The sequence below is a fragment of the Palaemon carinicauda genome, chromosome 40, assembly GCF_036898095.1.
Source record: "Palaemon carinicauda isolate YSFRI2023 chromosome 40, ASM3689809v2, whole genome shotgun sequence".
Lineage (NCBI taxonomy): Eukaryota > Metazoa > Arthropoda > Malacostraca > Decapoda > Palaemonidae > Palaemon > Palaemon carinicauda.
In genome coordinates, this window is record NC_090764.1 from 2,219,189 (window position 1) to 2,226,699 (window position 7,511).

The 7,511-nt window shown below is 31.6% G+C and overlaps 1 long non-coding RNA gene across 1 annotated transcript; it reads left to right on the forward strand.

The window, feature by feature from the left end:
* The first annotated feature begins 1,692 nt into the window (after positions 1-1,692).
* Positions 1,693-6,596, forward strand: LOC137631949 (uncharacterized). The gene is made up of 3 exons (XR_011041955.1): positions 1,693-1,813; positions 1,988-2,039; positions 5,349-6,596. It is a non-coding gene; the product is annotated as an uncharacterized lncRNA (long non-coding RNA).
* Positions 6,597-7,511: the final 915 nt, after the last annotated feature.

The following is a 7,511-nucleotide window of genomic DNA, read 5'->3' on the forward strand; positions in this document are numbered from 1 at the left end:
CATTAATTCTTAGCCCTTTTTTCTTTCGGACAGGTATTTCTCTCTCTCTCTCTCTCTCTCTCTCTCTCTCTCTCTCTCTCTCTCTCATTAATTTCTTAGCCCTTTTTTCTTTCGGACAGGTATTTTTTTTTTCTCTCTCTCCTCTCTCTCTCTCTCTCTCTCTCTCTCTCATTAATTCTTAGCCCTTTTTTCTTTCGGACAGGTATTTTCTCTCTCTCTCTCTCTCTCTCTCTCTCTCTCTCTCTCTCATTAATTCTTAGCCCTTCTTTCTTTCGGACAGGTATTTTCTCTCTCTCTCTCTCTCTCTCTCTCTCTCTCCCCCTTGATGAGGTTTATAAAATCCATTAATTTTTTGTAGGTGTGGACTTCAGAAATAGAAAACCAACCCAGTGCATAGGTCTAAAGAAAAGTAAGAGGGTCTTCCATCTCTTTACTCGCCAATGACAACTGGGAAACCCCACTCTCTAGAGACCTCCACTGTCGTTTTACCTTCTTTCGTTCAGAGTATTTAACGTTTCATGTCGCGTATTTTTCATTTACTGTTAAATTATCACTGTAAAAAAGACTCTTGAAAGCCTTAATGTCTTCAATCATTCCAATGTTTCGTGGGAGCTTATTATATGGTCTCGATTGTTAATATTCGAACTTTGAACTTTGGGTGTTACTGATGTTTCGATTTTTAGTTTTTAAAACTAAATTTAGTATACTTTGACGTTCTGGTCTTTATACTTTTATATTTCAGGTCTGAAATATATATTTTATTTTTTTCTACGAACATTAATAACTGGTAGTAGTTAGAATGATTGTCTCCTAATTATTTTCCAACTTTGGATATTAAAGTCTCCTAATTATTTTCCAACTTTGGATATTGAAGTCTCCTAATTATTTTCCAACTTTGGATATTGAAGTCTCCTAATTATTTTCCAACTTTGGATATTGAAGTCTCCAAAATTATTTTCCAACTTTGGATATTGAAGTCTCCAAGTTATTTTCCAACTTTGGATATTGAAGTCTCCAAATTATTTTCCAACTTTGGATATTGAAGTCTCCAAATTATTTTCCAACTTTGGATATTGAAGTCTCCAAATTATTTTCCAACTTTGGATATTGAAGTCTCCAAATTATTTTCCAACTTTGGATATTGAAGTCTCCAAATTATTTTCCAACTTTGGATAATAAAATGGTAACTAAAAGTCCGTTTTACTTAATTCAAAATTTCGATCTACATTCCTGTAAAACAAGTCTTAATGTTTTACTAAATATTTTAGTTATATGAAAGTTAGTAAATTACGGCAAATTAGCATGAGCTCTGTCTTGGGGACTCGTGACTTTGCATGAAATTATTGCTATTTGAATTATTTCTCTCCTATTGAATCTTTTGTATTTTTGGACTTAAATCAAAGCTGCTGCTATTCTTTAATGGAATTACACTCGGTCGAACATATTCGAATAAAACTTAAGGGAATACCAAAAATATTCCGTAAAACCGTAAAAATCCTGGAATAAATGTTGCCAAGTATTTAGTTTTAAAAAACGGATATATTGACGTTAAGGAGTGATATTACGGTCACCGACCCAAAAAAGATAATGAAGTAGGGTAAAAATTACTGTCGCCTGTATTTTACTGAAATGCGACAGAGAACGGTATGTTTTCAAGTAGATTTTCCGAATAAAATGACGTGTTCTTAACAGTGAATACTATGATAAGAGTAATCTTGAGGATTGGGAATCATATAAATTAGTATTTTATACTACAAGTGTGGACGTCTTTAAGACTGAGTTTTATTGTACTTGAAACTGGAGTTCCAAGAAGGTTGGTACAAAACTTGTGCATTGTAATTTGATTAAAGAATACAGAATTACTTATATTTTGAGTGCATATAATAACATATAAGTAAACTTTTTTCTCAAATTGAATGATGCAAAAAAGTTTTTTGCTATGCAATAAAATCCTTTAATGTTACTGACTGTTCATAACCACTTTCAGATGTCCATGGATCTAAAGTCTCGGTTTGCAGACAGAGGGCTAAAGACCAAAGGTAAGGATTTAATTTAGTTCATGATCTACAAAAATTGGTAGATTTAAAATTTCATGTTATCAGAATGCTGGGGATTTTCGCGTTTTTTTTTTAATAATTTTGTTTATTTATTTATATCTTAACTCGCATATATGTAAACTGCAATTCAATTGTCAAAAAGTACTTTGTTTTCTTTTGGTGGTGTTTGAGTAGATGGCCGAGCATTCGTCGTTTACAATCGCTTTTGGAAGCTCTGTTTTTTGGCGTTAAGTAAAAATTTGTGAAATTCCTGAATCAATTGAGCTTCAAAGTATCTGTGCATTAATAATTTGGGGAATTCCTGAATGAATTAAGAGCTTCTAAGTATGTGTATTAATAATGTGAGGAATTGCTTAATCGATTGAGCTTCAAAGCGTCTGTGCATTACTAATTTGCGGAATTCCTACATCAATTGAGCTTCAAAGTATCTGTGCATTAATAATTTGCGGAATTCCTGAATTAATATTAATTATAAAGCTTCTAAGTATCTTTGCATAAGTTCAATTCCCTTATTTTTCCAGCCAATACATAACTGCCAATAAAACCCAAGAAGTTGAACCTATTTTAAAATTGTGTAATTTCGTTGTTTCGTTAATTAATTATAATTTTAAATTCCCTGTGTACCGTAACATAATGATGTTGGTCATCTAAAAGTAAAAAATATCTCCGTAATAATGACCCACAAAGTTAGTGTACGCATCGCTTCCTGTACAGTTTACCAACAGAGGAGCAACGAGATAATGTTTTATTTACAAGTAAAGCAACCCACGGCGGAGTAAAGATCATTAGAATGACTATGTAAATTCAGAAACATGATTGGTTGAATCATATATTTTTTTCACTTGGATATCTTAGTGTCTCTGCTGTATTTTAATATTACTCTTGCTTCAAATTACTATATATTTCCCTCCCTAAAACTCTTAATATCCCTCTTGGAACTCGCAACATTTTTTTAGTAGGGTGGTTAGGAAAAAACTCAAATATCCCCCTTGTACCTCACAGCATTTGATTGGGGTGGTTTGGAAACAGGTTATATTACTATTTATGATATTACCCACACTAAAACTCTTATCTCTCTGGGATCCCACAAAATTTTTTTTGGGTGGGGTAGTTGGGAAATTCTGTGTTTATCACTATTCGTAATATTCCCCACACCAAAATGCTAATAAATCCTTGAGATCCCTAACAATGTTTTTATGGGTAAAGTGGTTGGGAAACTGTATTTATTACTATTTATAACTTTCTCTACGCAAAAACTCCAATATCTCTCTGGGAGCTCCCAGCATATTCTATGAGTGGGGTGTTTGGAAAAGTGAGTTTATTACTATTTATATTCCCCACACCAAATCTCCAACATCTTTATTAGTGTTGTGGTTGGGAAATAGTGTTTTACCTTAATATTTATGATCAGTAATGCATAAAAAAGCAGTCAGTTGAAAAATTGTTTAATGTACTTGGTTAGAAATGCAAGTATCGTATATTTACCATTTTTTTTTTCCTCCACCCTTATGGGGCCTGTATGGTATGTTTACATATTCGACAATGAAGTTTTAAACATGGGTTAAAGCTAGCAAATTAGTATATTTATACTTAAAAGGAATACAGCTTATTTTATAAGCTATAAAACAAATATCTTAGTAACTGTTTCTTTTAAAAGAAACGACCCCTGTGGGGATGGAAGCCTTTCTCATATACTGGTTCTTAGGTATGATGACTTAGGAACCGGTATATGGGAGAGATATACTATTAATCCAGTTTCCTTGAAAGTGGCTTAATTTGAGAATCTCTCATCACAAGTGATATAAGAATATTTCCATAGTTTAAAGTAGCTGGTAACTAAGCAAAAGTAGATGTTAATTTTGCAAAAGTAGATGTTAATTTTGTAAGTCTTGCATATTTTTATTTTTTCATTTTTTTTAGCATAGCATTATTGATTTTGATTGTAGTAGATGCAATTGTTCAATGTCTTTGTGTAAAATTCAGTAAATCCATTGTTATTTTAGAAATAAAAAATTAGCAGAAATATATGAAAATAAATAAATTAGTAAAATTTAGGAATAGTTATTCAAAGGCTAAATCGTAATTCAGGTATTAACTAAAAATAAATTAGAAATTAAAAGCTAAAGGGATCATGAATGTTTGATGAAATTAGTATTCAAATATTAAATCATAATTGAAGTATTAATAAAAGATGAATTAGAAATTAGAAACTAAAGGGATCATGAATGTTTGATGAAATTTGTATTCAAAGATTAAATCATAATTGAAGTATTAATAAAAAAATAAATTAGAAATTGAAAGATAAAGGCATCATGAATGTTTGATGAATAGGTATTCAAATATTAAATCATAATTGAAGTATTATTTGAAGATAAATTAGAAATTGAAAGCTAAAGGGATCATGAATGTTTGATGAAATTGGTATTCAAATATTAAATCATAATTGAAGTATTAATTACAAATAAATTAGAAATTAAAAGCTAAAGGGATCATGAATGTTTGATGAAATTTGTATTCAAATATTAAATCATAATTGAAGTATTAATAAAAAAATAAATTAGAAATTAGAAACTAAAGTCATGAATTTTTTATGACATTGGTAAGCTTAAAATTTACAACATAATATGGATGAGGGAAATAGTGGATAATAGTAGTTTCATTATCTTTTAGTAATTGATATTCTTTTTTTTACCTTTACTGCCTCATTTTTTGGTCAAGCATAAGTAATTTTATATCAAGAAGAGGAAAAATAGGAAAGTAGTGTTAACTCGCAAGGAATTTGGTGTGATGAAAAGCTAACTTATTTTTTTTATGAAACGAAAAACAAAGATGCAGCATTTTTAGTTAAATGCAGGAGAAATTTATAGTTCAATGTAGAAAAAATTCATATCAGGGATTTGGCCACTGCTGTTTGATGATGGTGGGAGATTTTAGTCTGATCGCTCACAGTAAACTAACCAGTCCATTTCTTTTAGCGATGCATATTTGCACCGACTCGCGGAGGTGCCCTTTTAGCTCTGAAAAGTTTCCTGATCGCTGATTAGTTAGAATGTCTAACTAATCAGCGATCAGGAAACTTTTCAGAGCTAAAAGGGCACCGCCGCGAGTCGGTGCAAATATGCATCACTAAAAGAAATGGACTATAGTATGGGTGGCCGTGACTAGTACAGCTTTGATCATGGTTATACACAAATACTATCACTATTTCATTTAGCACCTTGATATTGTTTTCTAGAATACAGAGAAACCCTAACATAACATTAAAGGTATCTGGTTTGTTTGTTTCATCAGAATAGATGCCCACCAGAACGTCAGCCAGTTAAGCCAAACTCCCTACTGAAGTGCCCAGCCACAGCAGTGGCCTCGCCAGTAAACTGTTTGCTTAAACTCAGTCCCAGGCTGGGATCGATCTGCTGCCATGTGAATGATAGGCGAACACGTTAGCACTGTACTAGCCAGGATTTTGGTACATTCAAGCAAACATGATTTCTAAACTGCTTTATAGACTACCTTTGATTTTGTTAGTAGCCTACCTTCTTTCGCTAATCATTTGGCAACCTAATTGCAGCTGTGCCCATTTTACTAATAAAGCAAAAATAGTGTCTGTGGTATTGAAAATTAGACTTTGGCTTTGAGAATCCATTTTGCTATTTATAGGAATTAGTTTTGCCGTTCACACAACCTACAATATGAATCTCATAATTCTAGCATTTGACAAGATGACATGCTAAATTTTCTTGGACAATAGTTTGAGGTTATTCCTTAAATTTGTATTTGTTCTCTCAATCTGTTCCTTCAGCAATGTACCTAGGCTGAAATCTTGTTATCTTAACTGCTGGTACTGCCCAGTTTTGGATATGCTGATAGTGATTTAGATTATGAATTATGTTAAGATATTTAATAACATTTTACTTGCCTACTTATGGATTCATATATTTTTTTTCACCAAAATTTTGAAAACTTTATATCTAATTTAAATTTGGTTATCAGGTCTCTTTTTAAGCTTTTTAAAGTATTTGCCATTACTATAAATTGAAAGTTTAAATAGGCTGAAATATGAGTTATCTTTAACTGTTGCTACTGCCCAGTTTTGGTTAGGCTGATAGTGATTTAGATTATTAATTATGTAAAGATATTTAATAAAAGTTTACGTACCTACTTATGGATTCATATATTTTTTTCACTAAAATTTTATAAACTTTATATCTAATTTAAATTTGGTTATCAAGTCTTAAGTTTTTAAAGTAAATGGCATTGCTATAAACTGAAAGCTTAAATGTAGTTTAATTGTTATATGATCTGGTTAAGGTACGTACTATTCAACAGACTGTTGTATAAATTCTTATGAACTCTACCAAATGCTTTAATGTGTAGTCCTGGGAGTACTCACTCTCCAATAGCTACTACGGTCTTGGTTAGGATTGTCCTATGCAATTGGTAATAAAAATTATGATTCTGAAATCAGTTAATCAATTTCTTGTTTTTGTAAGAACTTTCAGATTGAGGTGCTTAATTAATTCATTATTCTCGTTCTATAAATTTTGATTATGTGAAGTAATAAAACTACAGTAAAACTGATTTTAACTATTACTTAAACTATTCTGGTTATTACTGGTATTCGGGTTATGATTTTGTGGAGTAATTTGAAGCATGGGATTTTATTCCCGTAGACTTTAATTTTGAAGTTCAAGGTATAGTAATTAGAAAACATTACTTATTTCAAGGGAAGATAAAATATAAAATAGGAAACATTTGACAGCAAATCTAGAATCTTTTGTATTGTGTCATATATCGGCCAATATAAAGGTTTCAACGTCACTCGAGGGAAGACAAGATATAAAATAGGAAATATTTGACAGCAAAACTAATATAGTTTGTAATATAAGGGTCATAAAACAGCCAATTGAAAGGTTTTAAGGTCGCTTGCCAATTGAAAGGTTTTAAGGTCGCTCATGAATGGCAGAAGCAAGGGGCAGTGACAATGACCTAACAGGGCAATGCTATTGACTGATTATATAGTATATACATATATGAGCAACGCCCAAGCCCTTTCTCCAAACAAGCTAGTACCAGGGAGGGCCAGACAATGGGTGCTAATGACTTGGCAGGTAGACTTATAAACTCAAACCATCCTCAGCTCACAATGATGGCGAGGTTACAGACACCAAAAGAAACAATCGAAGAGAAAAGGCTATTTAAATATTGTTGGCTTTATCTCGTAAGTCCAGTTGAGCAATCTTATGTAATCTGATTTTCTAAACTTTAAGTTTGGAATATCAAATAATATCAAATAAAGGCTTAAGATTAAAATCTTAGTTATAAATGTCTTAACTTGTATTTTTAGTTTTTACCCTGGTACAACATTAAGCAGCAAGTTATACGTGATTTAAAGATCAGATAATCTTTGATCAGAAAATGAATCTTGAAGTTCCAGTCTTTAGTTTGAAAGTAAAA